The sequence below is a fragment of the Aplidium turbinatum genome, chromosome 11 (genome assembly GCF_918807975.1).
Source record: "Aplidium turbinatum chromosome 11, kaAplTurb1.1, whole genome shotgun sequence".
NCBI classification, from domain to species: Eukaryota; Metazoa; Chordata; class Ascidiacea; order Aplousobranchia; family Polyclinidae; genus Aplidium; species Aplidium turbinatum.
Window position 1 is genome coordinate 7,799,148 of NC_137482.1, and position 20,529 is coordinate 7,819,676.

Consider the following 20,529-nt stretch of genomic DNA (forward strand, 5'->3'; position numbering starts at 1 on the left):
CTGTTGAGGTTTTGTAGTAATCTAATTTTAGACTACGAAAGCTTATGCATCTAATAAACAGAGGCAATGTTAAACAAGTTTGCCACAATTTTATTGTGACAAACGATATGTTGTAAAATTTTAACTCAGACCTTATGTATGCAGTGCACTGCAAGTACGGTAGCTGAAGTGACGATACTGATGAAATTTTTGTTAATATTTTTTAAGGCACTTAAGCATGCAGTATGGTTACATTTTTGAGGATGGTACTTACATTGTTGTTGGCTGTGTGACCAAGCGGGGAGAACGTCTTAAGACATTTGAAAAGACATAGTTTCAACACCGCTCCAGACCAAGCAACTGTATAAGTGTATAAGCTACCGAAAAGATGCTAAATGGCATGACAAAATAATAAGTACATCCAAGTCAACGACCATAGACTACCAGTCTAGCTGTAGGAGATAGACTTTTGTAATTAACAAATGTTTTTCAACAAGTTCAGTCTATCTGACAATGGCTGAAGTTTAATAAAAATTGACAGCAATAAGCACATCTTTTGGTCATAAGGCTTGACTCATTAGCTGTGTAGTAGTGATTGAGAGCTTTTTGGCATAAATTACTGGTGCAATACTGATGAGCCCAGCGTCATTGGAAAAAACATGACTTCTGCTCTTAATTTTTGTATGATACTTAGAGCTTAAACTTGCGTGTATTATGTAAGGTAGATTGCTCCAATGCTCCCACATGTTATTTTTGCATCGAAAAAAAAAAGCATTCAACAACATGATCTAACAATGACACAATTTTTTTATTTATTAACTGGCTTAAAATAACATTTGCCATTTTTCGAATCTTGGGTGTGGCAAACCTGGCCTTCAATGCTGCAGGAGACTGTGTGAGCGACAGTTTCACCATGGCGTCATGCAAGCACAGTAACGGTGCGTACGCATAGTAAAAGTGCCGTTAAGGTAAAAAAGAGCATGGAACAGCTATATCTACGCGCCATAGACATAGCCACTTCCATAATGAAAACATGTAGTAGGAGTAGGCTATGAGCTTAATAATGGAATAAAGTCTATCACCATCATCTTTGTCAACTTAATGTAAGCCTATGCTGGAAACTAAATTAAAACCTGTGCATGTTTATAGTTCCAATATTAAAAATTTTCAACACATGTCACATACTGCAGTAAACATGCAACACACACAACTAATGATACTAATCATTAGAATAGAATTTTACAACCATACATACAATATCAACTTTGGCCTGAGCCCTGATCACAATCTCAGTGTTGCCACAAACACAATGGTTCAAAATTTTTTCCGGGTTTGGAAATGTTCAAGGAGCTTATTTCATTATTATCAATCATTTTATTGTTTATCATTAACACGTCAGGAGCAAAAAAAAGATATTACCCATAAAATTGTCGAAAAACCAGCACGTCAATGAACGATAAAAGGCGGCAAAACCTGGAAAGGTTTGAAACATGCCTGAATAGGAGTTCAATAGAGTAGGCTATATGTCAGTAGCTAGCATGGCCACACAAACACACCACCCCCATAAAAAAACCAAAAAAAACAGCACAAAATAAAAAGAAAACAGAAGCACAAAAAGTTTGCATGTATACAGTCAGTGGCGTACGCAGGATTTTCTCAAGGGGGGGGGGGGGGCATTGATAGTAGCATAGCCAGGAATTTTGAAAGGGGGGAGGTTTTGACACCCGGCGGCGAAGCCCGGCGGCGCTTACGCCTAAGACGACACCCGTCAGCGGGGAGTCTGGGAGGCCTCCCCCAAAAAATTTTGAAAAATTACTTGAATTTGGTGCATTCTGAGAGCATTTTCAACAAAAATGTGGGTATAAGTATTCCTGTAAAATGGTGCTGTCCGGTGGCATAGCAAAAGGATAAGATCATGTTTTCTTCGGCATTTTTCGGAAATAAAGCTAAGTCGCTATGTTTTCTTGTTGCTAATTCCTGGCTGAGATGTTTGAATGTTTGGTATTGGCAAAACTCGCTCTTTTAATGCAGTTTTGTTTAAAATTAGGCAAGTTTTTTTTAGATTGAAAGCATCATTCCCTAGCATAAAGAGACTGAAAGCATCATTCTCAATATCGTGACGTCACACGCGTGCCAAAGGTGGGTTGTCACCCCCAACCACCCCTGGCTACACCACTGGCCATTGATATCCCAGAGGTCTTCATGATATCCCAGTATGGTTTTAGTTTAGACTTTGTCCATTTCTTTCTCACTATAATAGGTTTACAGAACACTATGCTACATTGGCATACCTGGGGTGGGGTAGGTGGATTGGGCTATGTATTTCGTATTGGCTTACTCTATAGAACAACATTGTTAATTGCTTTGACAGTGCAATCCAAAACATATTAAATGCTTTAATGTACGTCATTAACTACCAGTGATGTACGCGCATACAAAAAATGTTGACGCCGTCAGCGTAAACGCAAACGTTCGAAAAAACATACGGCGTATGCGTCAACGCAACTTGTAAAAAAAGTTGGCGGCGTCAACGTCAGCGCATACACTAGCGTAAACTAATTTTGTTTGCTGGGTGCCAAACATTCACACGGTATAAACCACTCGAAACAAACAAGTTTTATTTTGAATTTCCACGAAGAAACACAAGCATCTGAAAGTGTTCATCTGACATTTTGCTGTGTTTTGGTTCCGATATGTCTTTGACATTGAAAACATTCTTTCAACTGCAGCGCTGGAAGGTATTGGCGTGTTGTAGAGAAAAAAATACATTAAAAAGTATGCGTTGACGCTATACGCTAAAAAACCGCAAAAACTTTACGGCGTAGGAGTCCAGGGTTGCATTTCTGGGGGGGCTCGGGGGGGCTCAGCCCCCCGAAATACGAAAAGGCTTGATGTAGGGGGGGCTCAGGGGGGGCTCGTTCAAGCTTCCATTTTTCAGCTTTTCTGGCTGAACAACAACTTCTCGACTGAACAAGTAACACTTTAACAGCTTTCTCACAACAGACTTGCAAAAGAACACGAACATAAGTTGATCCCAGTCAGCAAGGGTTCGTGGGGCCCACGTGGGATTTCCATGGGCATTCGTGGGCTTAAGGTGAGTTTATCTGATGTTTCCGATTAGGCCCCAAGTGCGCGGCCTACTTCATATTTTTTTCTTTACAACCGATTCCCGACATCTTTTATTGAATTTATCTTAATAAAGTTATCATATCATGAAAATGTATCTGGGAATTTATTTTTATTTCTTGAAATAAACTTTCTGGGCTTTCTGTGAGCATGAAGTGGGCTACCCACCATGATGAAAAATTATAAAATATACGTTTGCATCGGTCCATTATGCTATACTAAAGTGCAATAATCATAAAAATTGAATATATACAACGATACAATGCGACGGCGGTTTACATTTTAATAATGGTTTCATGGTAGGCTGCCCACCCATTAGACGTAGGTGGGCTGCCCACTTGGGACATTTCTGCAAACCGTGGACACATAGGTAGTGGGGCCCACGCAGTACAATGTGGGTAACCCATATGCAGCCCAAGTGGGCCCCACGAACCTTTGCTGACTGGGATAGCAATCGCCGTTTTCCATGATTAGGTCTCATAAAAATGACCACCAAGGAATTCGTAGAAGATCTGGCGCTTTTAAAAGATTGTCTTCGGCAATTATCACTTTTGTCAGAAACTCTCCAGACTGGGAATATCAACTTCGTAGTAGCTAATCGTCATGTCAAATGGACTGTTAATTCTCTACTTCAAATAAAAAAAGCTATTCAAGATGGAAAGTATTCGTTTGATGAAGTTGTTAACTTGAGTCCCGGAAGTACAAAAAACTACTCCTTTAAAGGCATAACATTGGACCAGTTTAAAGCTCGACGTAGAGACTACCCTTCTTTTGATCGTAATCGGTTTATTCAAGCTTTGGTTGACAACATTGGAAGCAGGATGGTGGACACCAACAATAAAAATTCTGTGAAGAGCTTGGAAATTATTGTACCAGAGTTATGGCCTGCTGCAGTCGAAGTTCCATGGCAAGAAGGGGAGCAGAGATTACGAAAAATAGAGGAGAGATTTCATGTCATCACTCCGATTTTCGATTGTATGTTGACAATCCTTGTCATATACCAGATACGATAAAATTGCTCAATCAATCAATCAATCATTTTATTTTTCGTCATTAACGCGTCCGGGACGAAAAAGATACCAACTACAAAAATCGATATAAACCTACCAGCACGTTAACGAACGGGAAAAGGTGGCAAAACCTTGAAAGGTTTAAAATGTGCCTGAATGAAAAATTATGTAGTAGGCTATATATCAATAGTTAGCACGGCCACAAAACCCAAAAAAACAAAAAGCAAAAAATAAAACAAAAACAGAGAGAAGCACACATGTAGTAATAAATGACAGCCTAATGAAAAGTGTTGTGGATTGAATTTGCCAGTTCCAATATTGATGTGGATGAGCAGTCATAATAATAATAATAGGATGGAGAAAGAAAACCGGACATAAAAGAAACCCATCCTCAGGCAAAAGCCCGTTTCAATGTGGCCCAGGAAAGCAGGTGTTGAGCTCTTTCTATGGTTAGACTGCACATCACACAGTAGCCTAAGACGATTGAGGTTTGATATCCAGTTTAAGTTATTGTTTCTTGTCCTGGTGGGTGATGGAATGGATGAGCTGGTAGATGATGATGTCCTGATGGTGTTGATGAAGCTTTCCTCCCCTTTTGCGACGTGTCGTGTTGATTATGGAGTATTGCGTTTGCTGTTAATATCTACAAACATAAAAGTACAGCACAAGCAATCGATATTATTGTTAGGTAAGCCTAGTCTTTTGTAAATAATTTCGGATTTCCACTAAAATCTTCACAAGAATGCAAAAAAGCCTTTCTACGTTGTCTTTCTATTCAATCTATTGCGTGTCCGTTTTGCTTAAATGTTGTTTTAGTTTGTGAATAAAAAGTGACTTTGTATCAGTCTTTCTAATTGAAGAAGGAAATTCGTTCCATGTTTTCGCACCTGTGAATTCTATTGAATGTTGAGTAAGCGCTTTTGAGAAGTATGGAATGTTTAGAGAATCATCATCATGGTTTCTTGTAGACAAGCTGTGAACCTCTTTGACATATTTAAAAAGGTTGGTGAAGCAATCTGGTAGTAGCCTAAATTGTTGTGAAATTTAAACACAAAAACACCAATTTCCAGTTTGAACAATTGCTCAATTGATATCGGGATCTTGCTACAACTATCATTGTTGGGACGGAAAATACGATGAAATTTGTCACAGATTTTTTGAAGTTTTTGTATAAGTCCTTCGTTGCCATATTTCCAAGTCGTAATGCAATACCTCAGGCTACTTTCAATTAAAGAATGGTATAAGCAGATCAAATTTGACAACTTAAGACAGGGTCTAATCTTGGTAATTATGCCAAAATTTCTTCGAAGCTTTTGCAGAAAATTTTGCATGTGTGGTTTCCATGAAAGATTTTCATTCAGAGTCAGGCCTAGGAAACTGATATTTTGTACTCTCTCAATTGGTTGATCATTTATACTTAAGATTTGCTTACACTTATTTGCACGTAAACTGTTAGTATCAAATACCATGTATTTTGTTTTGTTTACATTGAGTGATAATTTATTTGCTACAAGCCATTTGACAACTTCTTGCATTTCTGTATTGGCCGCTTCATGCAATTTATCCACACTCTTACCTGACATCAGAAGATTTGTGTCATCCGCAAAAATGATAGAATCAGTACAATTTAAACAATTTGGGAAGTCGTTAATGTAAATTATGAATAATAGGGGGCCTAAAATAGAACCTTGGGGCACACCACACTTTGTCTCTAATGGAGTTGAAACACTACCAGAAATTTCTACTGTCTGAAAACGATTATTTAAGTAGCTTCGAAACCACTGGAGGGGTGTTCCTCTGATACCATAGTGATAAAGTTTTGTCAGAAGTATTTCATGATTTACTGTGTCAAAAGCCTTTGATAAATCTAGAAAGATGCCAAGGGTTGCTTTTTTATTTTCCATTGCTTTGTAGATCTTGTTGGTTAGCAGTGTAGTAGCCTGGTTTGTGGAGTGGTTATGTCTAAAACCAAACTGCTGGGTGTAAAAGAAATTACGCTGATCAAGGAAGTAGTATAATCTCGAGTACATGACTTTTTCTAAGATTTTTGAGAAGCAAGACAAAAGACTAACTGGTCTATAGTTACTGCAATTGCTTGGGTCTCCCTTTTTATAGATTGGCACTACTTTACCGATTTTAAATGCTTTTATGAAGTCACCATCTACCAAAGATAAGTTAAAAATATGTGTTAGTACTTTTATTATGTTATCGGGGGTATGCCTTAAAATTTTGCCTGGAATGCCATCAGTACCACAACTTAACTTTGGTTTCAAAGATTTAATAAATCCGTAAATTTCTTCATAAGTTTTGCTGAAGCCGAACGTGGATTTTCACAAATGAACTTGGTCATCAAGTTAAGCATTCTAAACTGCCCACATTGAATGAACTCAGATCTGTGCAAAAACTTTGCTGGCTAAAATCAAGGACTGTCGTGGTGCTTATAACTTAGCCCATAAAACCAAAGACCTGGCAGCAGGCTATTTGTTTTGTGTAATCTCGTTTGCACCAACTTGGAATATGCTTTTGCTGTAATTGGAGTTTTTTAAACTGTTCGTTAATAACTAAGTTAAATGAGATTTTAGTGTAACTGTCACATTGGCATTGTCACACAAATAAGTTTACAATTGAGGAGATTGGAATTAGCTCATGCAAATCGAGTTTCAAGTGTGGGCCTACGCAGTAAAAAAAAAAAGCAAAGGAGATTGCAGTGTAGCAACCAAGCCAAACTTCAAACTTATAATTTTATATCGGATTCAACCACGTTTTCACGTTTTGTTGCTTCTACCTTTTTCTGTAGCCTACTTCAAGCTATGTTTTAGCATGGGTTGTTTTTCGACATGATGTTCAGAAGTAAACACAAACTGAACAGTGTTTCCTTTTAAAAAAGGTAAACATTGTTGGCTAACCTACACCGATTACTTATACATACTTTGTCTATAACAACACAGCTAGGTGTTAGAGACCCCCCAAAAAAAATTTTAGGAATGCACCCCTGGGCGTAGCCTCAAGCGCAAACTATCCAAAAAAATGTGGCCGCAAGCGTTAGCGCAAACAAAAAGTCTACGCCGCAAGTATGCGGCGTAGAATTTGCGGCGTATACGTACATCTCTGTTAACTACTAAAACATTTTTAAGGGGGGGGGGGGGGCATGGCCCAATGCCCCCCCCCCCCTGCGTAAGCTAGTGTATGTAGTGTTAGGCTTGAACAACAGCCCAACTAAAAGTGTTGTTGAGTAGGCTATTTAGCCTATGTTGATGAACAGCCATCATAAAAATAGGATGGAAAAAGAGAAACATACCATAAATAAAAAAAAAACATTCTCAGGTAAAAGAGTTTTAATGTGGCCCAGGATTGCATGGTGTATGGTCAGTTCTTTCTATGGTGGAGCTCTATCCATGGAGAGCTCTTTCTATGGTTAGACCTCTGGTCAGACTGCACATCACACAATAGCCTACGACGATTAAGGTTCGAGATCCAGTTTAAGTTATTGTTTCTTGTCCTGGAGAGTAGTGGAATGAATGAGCTGGTAAATAAGATGATGATGTCTTGATGATATTGATGAAGCTTTCATCCCCTCTGGTGACGGTGCCGTGTTGGTTATGAAGTGTTGCGTTTGCTGTTGATATCTACGAACAATAGCCTACGGCACAAGCAGTCGGCACTATTGTTAGGTATCGATAGGCGTACCGTAATCTTTTGTAAATTATTTCGGATTTCAACTGAAATCTTCACAAGAATGCAAATAAGCTTTTTTTCTACGTAGTCTTTCTATTGCGTATCCGTTTTGCCTAAATGTTGTTTTAGTTTGTAGACAAAAAGTGACTTTGTGTAAATCTTTCTAACTGAAGAAAGAAATTCATTCCATGTTTTCCTACCTGTGAATTCTATTGAATGCAGAGTAGGCTAAGTGTTTTTGAAAAATATGCAATGTTTTTGTGACTTATTATCATGGTTTCTTGTAGACTGTAGACCTATTTGACATATTTAAAACAAGTCAGGAAAGCAATCTTGTAGTAAATTGTTGTGAAATTTTAACATGAAAGGGCCAATTTCTAGTTTGCTCAGTTGATACCGGGATAGCCGGGATGTCCACCCGATAGCTCAGTTGGTTAGACCGTGACTTCGTGAACGAAGAAGCTTCAAGATCAAGCGGCGCTGATTCGACTCTCGGGGTGTGCGCTTGAGCAACGCATTAAATGGACTGCTCTCCATTCAGCGGCACCTAATGGATGGAATAATTCCCCGTTAACAAGACTTCAACAATCGAAAACTTAACTCTGTTAATCTCGGTAACCGCCCTGCGTCAAAAGCCATTACAAGTATGCAAACTATTAGGAATATTAACCTATTAAGAGTATCAAGGCTTTGTCAGTCCGAGGATAAAGATCCAAAACCAACCAACCAACCAACCAATCTTACTACAACTTTCATTGTTTACGGAAAATGAAATGCGTTACAATTTTTTTGAAGTTTTTGGATAAGTAGCCTACTTCGTTACCATATTTCCACGTCATAATTGCAATACCTCAGGTTGCTTTCAATTTGAGAATGGTATAATCCAGACAGCAAAATCTGGCACTTTTGCATTGATTCAACGTCTGCAGAAGTTTAATCAATGTAAAAGTGATGGTTTTTGCTGTCTGGGAAGCAGATCAAATTTGACAAATCAAAACAATAAGGTCTTCCTTTAGTAATTATGTCAAAATTACTTCGGAACTTTTGCAGCAAATGTTGCATATGTGGTTTTGTGTTCAAAATTTAAAAAAGTCATGCAAATTAGGATCCGGATCCTGTTTCTATAAAAACAAAAAACAAAAAAAGTCATCTAGATCAGCTCCGGATCCAGTGAAAAACTGTAAGATCCGGATCCGAAACCTGTGAAATCATGATGAAAGATGTGTTGAACGACTTGGCTCAAATCAAAGAAGAACAAAAGGTTCTCAAAGGTCAGTATGGTGACATAAACTCTGAAACTAAAACTGATTCTAATCCCGTACCTGTTGTTTCAGGTCCTAAAAAAATGCTGTTGAACGACTAGACAAACGGACAGATGACCTTGCTAAGAAGACTAGTGGAATATCTTCTGCCATAGGCCTACAAAACTTTGAAGAACAGCTGGACAAGCAGGAACAGTATTCTCGGTGTGACTGCTTGATCATTCATGGCTGCTCAGACATACTTGATAGATCAAGCAGCCACGCCTCATTTGTTAATTATGTTTAAATTTATATAATGGGAGAATGAGTAGGGGAGACCGGGGAGGGTTGTTACAATTTTCAGAAAATCTAAGATTTCTCTTTCAATATTTGCACAAAGTTGCTGAAAATTTTATGTAATCTTGCCACATAACCAGTTGTTATAAATACAACTTCAAAGTTTAAAAAAGTTATGCTTACAGGAAAATATTTGCATTAATGTATCCAGAGGTGGGCACCCGCTACTTTTAAAGTAGCACGCTACCCGCTACCGCTACTTGGGCCAAAGTAGTGCGCGCTACCGCTACCCGCTACCAATTTATAAAAGTAGCGCGCTACCCGCTACCGCTACTCGGGCCAAAGTAGCGCGCGCTACCGCTACTTCTTCCGCTACTTTTGTCTAAAATGACTCTAGGAAACACTCAAGTCCCTAGTGACGCAAAAACGACCTTGAAAACGAATGTTATCATTCGTTTACGCTATCATTTTAACGTCGTTATAGAAAACACATTCTAAGGGAAATTTACTGTTACGCATCTTTCAAAAACACGAGCATTTCAAAATGAGAGTCACTAAGTCTTGCCCGCTTTCGCTTAAGCCAAGGGTCACCCAACTACGGCCCGCGGGCCGGAACCGGCCTGCAAACTGATTCCATCCGGCCCGCCACGTGCTGCGGAAATAACAGCTGCTCTACAACAGCTGTTAAGCTAGCTTTGCCTTTTTGTGTAATAGAGACTTCTTTGTTAAAATTGTTCGTTTTTATAGTTTTGTTTTTATCATTAGGCCACCACAAATGGGGACAGCCTAGGCCAAATTTGGAAAGATGTAATGTTTTTTCAAGAGCACGATGCCCTGTAGTGTATCACAGCAGGGTATAAATTTTCCAGCAAACTTTTGATTTTTATCACAACTTTGCTATTCCACCGCTGACTTTGTTATTTATTGTGCTCAATTCAAGTCAATGGAGATTCTAAATAGCAATTTGCAATAGCAATTTGCATCCGGCCCGCAGCTGTTAATCTCGTAGCAATCCGGCCCTCAAAGAAAAAAGTTTGGTGACCCCTGGCTTAAGCACATCGTTTTCAACAGAGAAAATCGGAAAAACCTAGAACATCACACAACTAAGGCGAAAGAGCCATGTCCATTGAGTCCTGTCTTTGTCATGAGTTACCAAGGGGGTGGGGGGGACTTGTATACCAGTCCCAGGTAAACAAGTCCCCCCCACCCCCCTTGGTAACTCATGATATCTAGTTTTCTCTTTTCAATTTTCTCTTTCACCTTAGTTGTGTGATGTTCTAGGCGTTACCGAGAAAATCACCCAAACGGTTCTTTGAATTTTAACGTTTGTTCATGATTACTTTTTTGGAATCAGACGCACATGTTTCAGTAGTGTAGTGGTTATCACGTTCGCCTCACACGCGAAAGGTCCCCGGTTCGAGCCCGGGCTGAAACAGTTTTCCTTTTTTAAACACAATGTGAAAATAACCAGTTCATTTTACGGCACATCAGTTTTTTAAGTACCGTACCGGTAAGCTTTTTTTATTATAGCCTGCTACGCTACAAGATCCACTACACCGTCGGCCAAACTCCTTACAAAGATCATCAAGAAGGCAAAAGACACAAACGCAGACCAAGAATGATTTGGACAACAAACATCTCTGAATGGACGAAATCAAATCATAATAATAAATTATGAAAGTGCAGTTCGAAAAGCTCATGACAAAACAAGGCATAAAATTTTTTTATAAAAAGTTTGGTAACGAAGTTTTGCTTTGAAAGAAATTTGTTGATTAAAAGTTTGGAGTATTTGTAGTGTAGTTGAAAGAGCACTATGGTTCTATTTTCAAACATATATTTGCAAAGTTTAACTAAAATTATTTCTCTTTAGTTTAACTAAAACTAAAATTATAAATGTTTCCGCCCGGGCTCGAACCGGGGACCTTTCGCGTGTTAGGCGAACGTGATAACCACTACACTACGGAAACACTGGGAGAATACGCGTTTAACATCAGATAGATACCGCTTGCAAATACTGAATACGGACACGAAGCAGGATAAGTCAGTGGTTCCCAACCGGGGGGGAATTCCCCACTAGGGGGTAATTTTGCAATTTTCAGGGGGGAATTTGGTTTTAGGATTGTAAAGTTGTTTAAGCCAAGTAGGCTAAGTTGGCCTAGACCAGAGCTTTAGAGTGGGAGGAGCCCTTAACGCCCGATTATTTAAGCAACTGTGCACTGACATGGATGTAAACCATCACGTAGGCCTACTTTTATTTCATGCAAATACAGAAATACTTGATGGCTTTCAAGAAGAAACGTAACCAAGCGAGTGTTTAAGCTCAGAGACGAGCTTAAATTAATTTTTGACCTTTAAATAAAATTGGAATTTGTTTCATTGCGGAATGATGACAGCAGTGGCGTACCGTGACCACTTTGACAAGGTGTTCAGTGACGGCAAAGCAACAGCGGGGGGTCTGGGGGGCCTCCCCCAGAAAATTTTAAAAATTAACATTGAATTTGGTGCGTTCAGAGAACATTTTCAGCACAAATTCTGAACATGTACAGAAGTGACAAAAATAATGTCGGAATGGAGAAGAATACAAAATAGATCTTTATTTGACAGCGCATTGAATGAAAGACTTAACAATATCAAACATTAAGTTGCATTTCTAAAGTCACATAGCATACTTCAGTTCACTTTTTATTTCCGACCATCAAAACGAACAATATTACTTGCCATAACACAGCAGGAGTCTGAAAAAACGCGAAAGTTAAAGCGTGCTCGAGATGGAAATGATTTACTTCATGCAAGGATTAGGCACGGTCGCAACACCTTGAGAAATGTACAAGCGAATTAAAAACAAACAGGTGAAAGTTAAAACAAAAAACAATAGCAAAGCAACTCGATAATCAACAAGAAAAAAAAGTCGATTGCTATGTTGGTCGGCTGTACTTTTATCCGCCGTACTACTTAGTAAAAACAAAAATGTTTAACACCTCGCCTACAGAAGGAAAATTCATCTATAGCATAATTCGATTCTTTTTGTTTGTGCAATAAATTTTTGAATTACATCGTCGTAGAAAGCTTGCTTTTGCTTCAGTTCTAGCAAAAGTTGTTTCCAGCGCTGATCACCTCAAACTCTAATCCAACAAGCTAAAACTTGCTATTGCCTGGGATTCCCCCAATGACGCGCCAAGGTGTGCAGATCAGCGAGTGCACAGCCTGGCTGACCTAAAACCATTGCTGTTTTCGCTGCCTTGTGACGTTATTTTTCTTAATTGTTTATTTTAAATAGCACTCGCCAAGCTGTCAGTGCACAGTGCACGGTAGACTCTTTAACATAGGACAGTTTTCCGTGCGAATCAGCTGATTTCAGTCATGTGACTCAGCACGTGATATTCCGATCTTCTCGATCCGATCTTCTCCAAACATTTTTGATACAAAGAAAATTAAGTGAATGTATCGCCACAGCAGCGTGGCCTAATGGGTTAGGGTTAGGGCAAGGGAATAGTCATTTCGATTGCGTGGGTTCGATTCCCACCCTCTGCTAATGTTCTTTTTTCTTCTGCAACTGAACTGAGTGCAAGAAGGATCTTAAAGACTGTAATCAATTGAGTTTATAAGGTTACAATCATAATGGCGTAAGTTACATGACTGCAAACAGCTGATTCACGAGGAAACCTGTCCTACGTTAAAGTGCCTACCCACAGTGCACGGTAGCCACTTTAACAAGTCGAAATTCTGCCACTGAAATTGACTAGAATGCAACCGCCAACCAATCATAAGCTACGGTTTAAGTGACGTAAAAAATGGCGAAAAGAAGATCATAGAAAGCAAATTAAGTGATGGATTTTTTGTCAGCTGGTTGGCTTAGGGGTTAGGGTTAGGGCTAGAAAGTAGTCATTTCATTGACGCGTGTTCGATTCTCACCACTGCTATTGCTCTTTTTCTTCTGTAATTACCAAATAAAGTTCAAAACAAGCATTAACTCTCTGGATGAGTGCTAGAAGGGTCACAATTGGACGGTAGCCTCTTATAACACGTTCTGACTGGTTGGCGGTTGCATTGTAGTCAATTTCAGTGGCAGAATTTCGACTTGTTAAAGTGGCTACCACAGTGCACACCCAGCTTAAAGGTAATGACCGAAAAAATTAAAGGCAATGACCTCAAACGTTGGAGTACTAAAATTAGAAGGGGATGAGTTTTGCAATTGAAAAGAAAGCAATCAGCATGCAGCAAGATGTTAGAATATCATGAAAGTAAAGAACATCGACAACCGATTGAAATTTTCTTTTTTTCTGGATTTCTTGGGGTGTGCAGTGCACACCTTGAACACCCTGAATATACGCCACTGGATGACAGATGGATGGATTAGATTTCTTGCTTATTTGGTTGATATGTTTGGTCTCATTGAATAAATTGAATCTGAAAATGCAAGGAAAAAACACTAATATACCTGTACGGTATATAATATATTCAATTACCATCTCTGTTTGAAGCAGATAGGGCATCAACATGGTTTGTATCCATGAGCCATTGACATATTGATACCATGTGAATTCACAAACTGTACTGTTTCCATGCTGGCTCAAGGCACGTTGGAAGAGAGTGATTGATTTATGTCACTGTCATTAGGAGATTGTCTTGAGGCACTAAAAGACTCTGCTGTCCTGGTTGCGGGGGACTACGTTTTGTCTGGCCTCTACCTTTCGACCAGCCTGGCTTGGGTGGCTCTTCCAGGATCAGATGCCAGTACAGCTCAGCATTTAAAGATGCTTTGGAAGCTTTCACCAGCAAGCTTGATAATTGAAAGAGAAAAGTTAGAATGAACAATTGAACATGTCAGTGTCACCATATTTAAAGAATTATCATCGGTGCTGGTTGTTGACGGCAAAGAACAAGTTCTTCCAGTGTTAGAAAAAGAATTGACTTTGCAACATCTCACAGCATTAGAATTGGAATTCATTCAATATTTTCCTAAAATTTATGACGATGAGCTTGATTTAATACAGTGCTCCGCAACCGGTGTGCCGCGGCACACCACTGTGCCGCAAGGCGATGCTGGGTGTGCCGCGGAACAACTATCATCAGAACATACTTTTTGAAAAGGAGTTTTTATGTTTTGAAAATTCACGCTTTACCACTGCAAGACAACTCAAACTCTAGTTGGACTTTCCACAGTGCATTTTTAAATAAGGCTGGTTAACGTGGTTAGTGTGTTTTTAGATGTCAGGCGAGGTCATTTTGAATTGTCAGTCAGCAATGTTTAATAAAAAAAATTTGTAATATTTTTGTAATATTGAAAGCACAGTGTAGTACGTTCTGTCAATGGCGACTCTATAACAAATGACAGGTCTTAAAACTCGTGTTTTTTTCCGGCAGCCATCGTGGCCTACCGAGAGCTCCTTCTCGGCGGCCAAATCTGCGTGCTTGGACTAAACTTGCAACAATGCCAAAATGTTGATAAAGACCGGGCGACGTCCTGCTATAATAATAAAAATCATGCTTTTATTTGTGCCCATTGCGATAACATACACTGAAATTCATTCACATTGTTGATGGAAAAGCTTTGGAGGCCCAGTCTATGATGGGAAGGACGTGGGAAAAAATCACATTATGTGGAGGGTGGGGGTGTGGTAGTTTTAACTTTTCTTTTCTAGTATTTCATTTTTCATGGGCATTTTGTATCCTGTTTTTTTTTTTTCTTTTGTGCCTTTCTTTGTTCTTTTTCTCCAGAGTGATCTGTCACTAGCAAGTTGTTTCCATGAATCCAGATAAATGTTTGAATGGTTAAGGGAAAAATTGCAGCTGGTCTTTGTATCGCATTTTTGGTCTTTTTCATTGAATGAAATACTTTTCAGCAACGTTCTTCATTAATTAAATTATTTTAGTATGAAAAGGAATATTACAGTCTAAAAAGCTTATTACTAGTGAAAGTTTAGTTTATCTTACAAGACTTAGATTAAAATATTAATGTAAACGAGTTTTTAACAAACTAAATTTATAGGAGGGGAATTTAGATTTGAATATTGACTAAAAGGGTGCACAGGATAAAAAAGGTTGGGAACCACTGAGATAAGTGCTGAGTGAGCGAGGAAACTTTTATTTCATCTGTTGCAATGGCAGTACAATTATACACAACACGAATAAAATAGCACCAGAGCAATCTGGTTACTGATACCACAACAGGCAGGATGCAGCGAAAGACTACCGTATATCAGTCATCGAGTCAGCTGCTTCTTTGTTCTTAATGTGACAAATGTCAAGCATCGGAAAATGGCGTTGAAACAAGATAGGCTGATGTTCAGTAAAAAGAAAGTGGTCATGTGCTGCTGCGATCCTCAAGTGAAATCATGTGGTTTTTATTCAAACATAGCTTGGTTTTGAATCTTTATCCTCGGACTGACAAAACCTTGATAGGTTATTCCTGGTAGTTCCGCATACTTGTAGAGCAGTGGTTCCCAACCTTTTTGTCTTGGTGACCCCCTTTAAAAAAATTCTTAGATACCGCGACCCCCACTTATATCCTTTCCTCAATGCAAGTATAGCCTACTATTAACAAATAATACAACAAAAGGCAGCACTAAAAATGTTTTGGCGCCATCGGTACAAACTGTGTGATGTGTGTGTGATGGCTATACTGTGTGATGTGCAGTCTATTCTAACCATAAAAAGAGCTCAACACCTGCTCTCCTGGACCACATTGAAACGGGCTTTTGCCTGAGGATGGGTTTCTTTTATGTCCGGTTTTCTTTTTCCACTTACAAGGTAGATTTAAACGATCTGTCTTAGCCTGATGCTGCGAGTTTGCTGTGGCAATAGTAAGTTGCGCAAGCTTTCGGAACACAGTTCCCTAGTCATGTGCTATGATGAATGGTGTTGAAGTCAGTGAGTGGTTCTTTAGTGTGGTTCTTTCGTTTAGCTTGAGGCTGCTGGTTGTTGAGTTTCTGTGTTGTTAGGCGTTTTATGTTGCAAAATTTGTTTTCAGTTGATTAGTAGATTAGATGACGTAGTTCTTCCCTTTCGGCACGGTTGTTGATTTTAGGATTTTGTCTGCTGATGAATATGGCCTCTTTAAAACGTAATTTTACTGCGTCATTTTCTCGGACAAGTATTGTAAATTCAAAGTCGGTGTGACACTGTTGTTGATGATTAAAGACCGAACTTTTGTCTGAGCTGAGGTGTTCTTTGATGCAGGAGTGGAGTGGTCGAATCGTGCTGCCTATGTAGCTTTCCCTGCATTTCTTGCATGCGATCTTGTAGACACAGTTCTTGGTGGTACATATGTCATCGTTCCGTAGTGGGCAGTTTTGTAGCCGGCAAGGTTCGGGTTTTTTTGGTTTTTAAAGTGTTCGGGTTTTTTTGGTTTATTTCTTTCTCCATCCTATCATTATTATTATTATGACTGCTCATCCACATCAATATTGGAACTGGCAAATTCAATCCACAACACTTTTCAATAGACTGTCATTCATTACAATATGTGTGTTTCTCTCTGTTTTTGTTTTATTTTTTGCTATTTGTTTTTTTGGGTTTTGTGGCCGTGCTTACTACTGATATATAGCCTACTACCAGGGACTCCGGACACTTCCTGAGAATGGGGGGGTAATTTAAGCAGAGCGGGAACGATGTTTTGACATCGACAGGGGGCTTATTGGATTGTCGCATCACATATAGGCCTACTTCTGGGAGGTCGCTTCCCAGACCCTCCTTCGCATTACCGAAAGCTTCAGTTTCTGGTACAGCGTCTTAGGCGGCATATTTCGCGCCAAAGGCGCAACATTTTTGCCTTTCAGCACGATTTAAGGTCGAAAAATTATTTCAACGAATCTAAAATCGCGAGCAAAAGCTCTTTAATATTTGCCACATTTTTTGAGGTTTTTAGACAAATTTGACTGGAAGAGGGGACGTAGGCCTACGCAAAAATTCCTCTCTGTATTCTTCCTTGGCTCAAGTCTTCCAAACTTTGCGCTTCAGACGCTAAATGGTTAGATTTAAAAGATCAAAAGCGTTAAGGTCCAAGCTTTCTATAACTTAATTTACAATTGCATGAATACAACACGATAACCTGTGCCATAACATCCACAGTGAAAGAAAAAGTTTCGGCATCTAGGATCTAGGCCAACGATGTTTAACCTGCGGCCGTATGGCCGCATGCGGCGTCGATGAATAATTATGCGGCCGTTAACACGTAGCCTAATTTCATAAGCATGTGTTGGCGACCGTGTCCTATTGTTGAAATGAAAAAATTATTTCATTAAAAAAATGAAATGTATTTTAAATATTATAGGCTACAAGGATATCTAGAACCACTGGATACCTTCAAATTTTAGAGCTTGAAAAACATTTTCATCGTAAGTTTTTGTAGGCTAGACTGTATTGTTAAAATCGTTTAGAGACAAAACTTTTTCCTCGACCCAATTTCATTGTAACATTAGCCTACATTGCATTATGTCCATTAAGAAAAAGAACACTAGCAGAGGAGAAAAGGGTATTCAGTTCCAAATGGGAGTTGGATTATTTCATGATCGAGACGGCAGCGCATACTATGATGTGTCTAATATGCAGTCAAGTAGTTAAAACTGTTAAAGGAGATAATGCAAAGCAGCATTTTCGTCGTCATATGTCACACAATTACGCAAAATTAGGCAAGTCGAGGAAAATCTGTGTCGAAAATGTGGAAAAGTGCACTTGATTATCCAATGTTGCGAGAATTGGCAAGAGAAACTCTTGTTCTTTTCGGAAGCCCTTAGGCTACGTGTGCGAGTCTGCCTTTTCACAAATGAAGTAGCCTACCTGAAAAACGAGTAGCCTACCGAACGCGATTGTTGGACGGAAACCTGGAGTCTCAACTAAGACTGTATCTCGAGAGGTTCTCAACTTAGCAATTTTATCTGCTCGTATGCAAAATCAAGGGAGTCACTTGTTGCAATGTCGCAGACGGAATAAATTCATTTCAAAAAGTGTTATGGCGCTATTAGGTATAAGTATGATAAGTTTAGTAGATATTAACGAATAAATTCTTATCTTTAATAACGCAAATTAAAAAAAAAAATCATTTAAAACTCACTAGCGGCCGTGCTTTGTAGAATTAATCTGAATGCGGCCGGCAATAGCAAAAAGGTTGTGCATCCCTGGTCTAGGCCTACATTCAATTCATAAAAAAAAATAAAAATAAAACCTAAAATGCATTAACTTTTACAACAACCAAAAGTATAAAGACATTGAAACAGTGCAACTGCAGTGGGTTTCGTTCGTGAGTGGTAAAAGCGAAATTAAACAGTTTGTATCAGTGAGAAACTATGACGTCACACACAGCGCATTGCGATGCGTATATTTTTGACAGGATTCATAGTTTGGCCATAGATGACTTGGCGTTGTCTTGCGAGTCGGAGTTTCCAAGCAAAAACCTCAAAAGTTGTGCAAAAAAAAAACATAAAAATAAAACACAAAAGTAAAAAATATTTTAAAAATGAAATTTTTATCTCTACATTAGTGGGGGGGTAATTTTGCATTAGTTACCCCCCCACTCCGATTGGTGGGGAGGTAATCACCCCCAGGCCACCCCTCTAACGGAGCCCATGCCTACTACATAATTTTTCATTCAGGCACGTTTTAAATTTTTCAAGGTTTTGCCACCTTTTTCCGTTCGTTAACGTGCTGATAAGTTTATATCGATTTTTGTAGTTAGTATCTTTTTCGTCCCGGACGCGTTAATGACGAAAAATAAAATGATTGATTGATTGAAACTCCACAAACATTTGTCCGTTCAAGTTGGGCAGATTCAAAAAAGTTGTCATCTTATTCATAACATCGGCACTTTTTGTAGTAGTTTCCAGCTCACTGCAGAACAGAAACTCCTCTTTGAAGTCATTGGAATTGATATACCTGACAAAAACGAGAAGCTGAGCACATGAGCTAACATCTTTTGTCCCGTCTACCTGAAATGAAAACATTGGAGAAGCCTTGATCTCCTGTATCACTTGCACTGTTACATCTTTGGACATATCCGATATGCGTCTCTTGATGGTATTGTTAGAAAGAGAGATTTGTTTAACCTTCGCAGCACTTGCATCCCCGAGAACCAGCTTTACCGTTTTTAACAAGCATGGCTTCACAAGTGCTTCCCCAATAGTGTGAGATTTCTTTCCTTTGGCAATTTCCAGTGCGACTTCATAGGACGCCTGAATTAGGCTACAGCCACATTTGCCTGATGAAAGTTTCCAGTAGCGTCAAGCCGTTGCCGCTTGAGACCAGCTTCATGGCGTTTAAAGAATGCTGCATCCTTTTTAGCATGTTGAGGGTGTTTGGTTTCTAAATGGCATTTCAATTTTGATGGTTTCAATGATTCTGCGCTAAGAACAACGTTGCAGATAACACACTGTGGTTTCTCAACACCATTGGTCAATAAAGAAGTAAAGCCAAGGTTAATGTACTCTTCAACGTATTTTCGTTTTTTCTCCATGGAACGATGTTCCCTTTAACTATTTTTTAGCAATGTGGAGTATTGACTGATCTCTGTTGTCTAATATACATGGTTACTTCGTTAATAGAGTTTCAAATTTCAACTTACACTTTTACAGGGAATAGTCCTACACAGTATGCGTCCACTGTGATGTAATAAACGTGACTGTAGGACCTATAGTCACGCTTATTTCATAACAGTGGACGCATACTGATGCAATAATGTTGTGCTACAAGCAATCCGAATGAAACCGCTAGCGGGCCGGTACCTCGTCCTACTTACATGCACTTTTGTTGTTGCATGCGCAACAGCTTCGCGACCCCCTATAAAATGCTCTGCGACCCCCAGGTTGGGAACCACTGTTGTAGAGACTCTTTATTTCGGGTGTTCAAAAATAATAGAAAACCAAGAAAACTTTTGAAATGAATAAACTGTTGTAGTATGGGGGTTTAAACTTCAGTGCAACCAATGAGAGTTCAAGTCAATAGATTGTACAAGCAACCAAGCAAAAACATTTTCTATTATACAGTATTACAAAAATAATCACAATTAAAAAAAAGGTAAAGCCATCTATGCTCTCGCCCTCGGTGTGACCTGTTAGGCTGCACCAATGGTGCCAGTGCCACTACTAGTGTTTTTCCACTAGATCTAGTGTTTTTTAGCGATTTAGCGCTATGTTGGTGTGCATAACTTTGAACAGTGTTCAAAGTAGCCTTGCCTATTGTTTTGTTTGGCTGCATCCAGTGGCGTAGCC

General features: G+C 39.1%; 2 non-coding genes and 1 pseudogene across 2 annotated transcripts; 1 reads left to right on the forward strand and 2 right to left on the reverse strand.

Moving 5' to 3' along the window:
• Positions 1-8,940: 8,940 nt before the first annotated feature.
• Positions 8,941-19,775, reverse strand: LOC145779797 (protein FAM200C-like; annotated as a pseudogene).
• Trnav-cac (transfer RNA valine (anticodon CAC)) lies at positions 10,691-10,763 on the forward strand. Its single transcript has one exon. It is a non-coding gene; the product is annotated as a tRNA-Val (tRNA).
• On the reverse strand, positions 11,223-11,295 carry Trnav-aac (transfer RNA valine (anticodon AAC)). Its single transcript has one exon. It is a non-coding gene; the product is annotated as a tRNA-Val (tRNA).
• Positions 19,776-20,529: the final 754 nt, after the last annotated feature.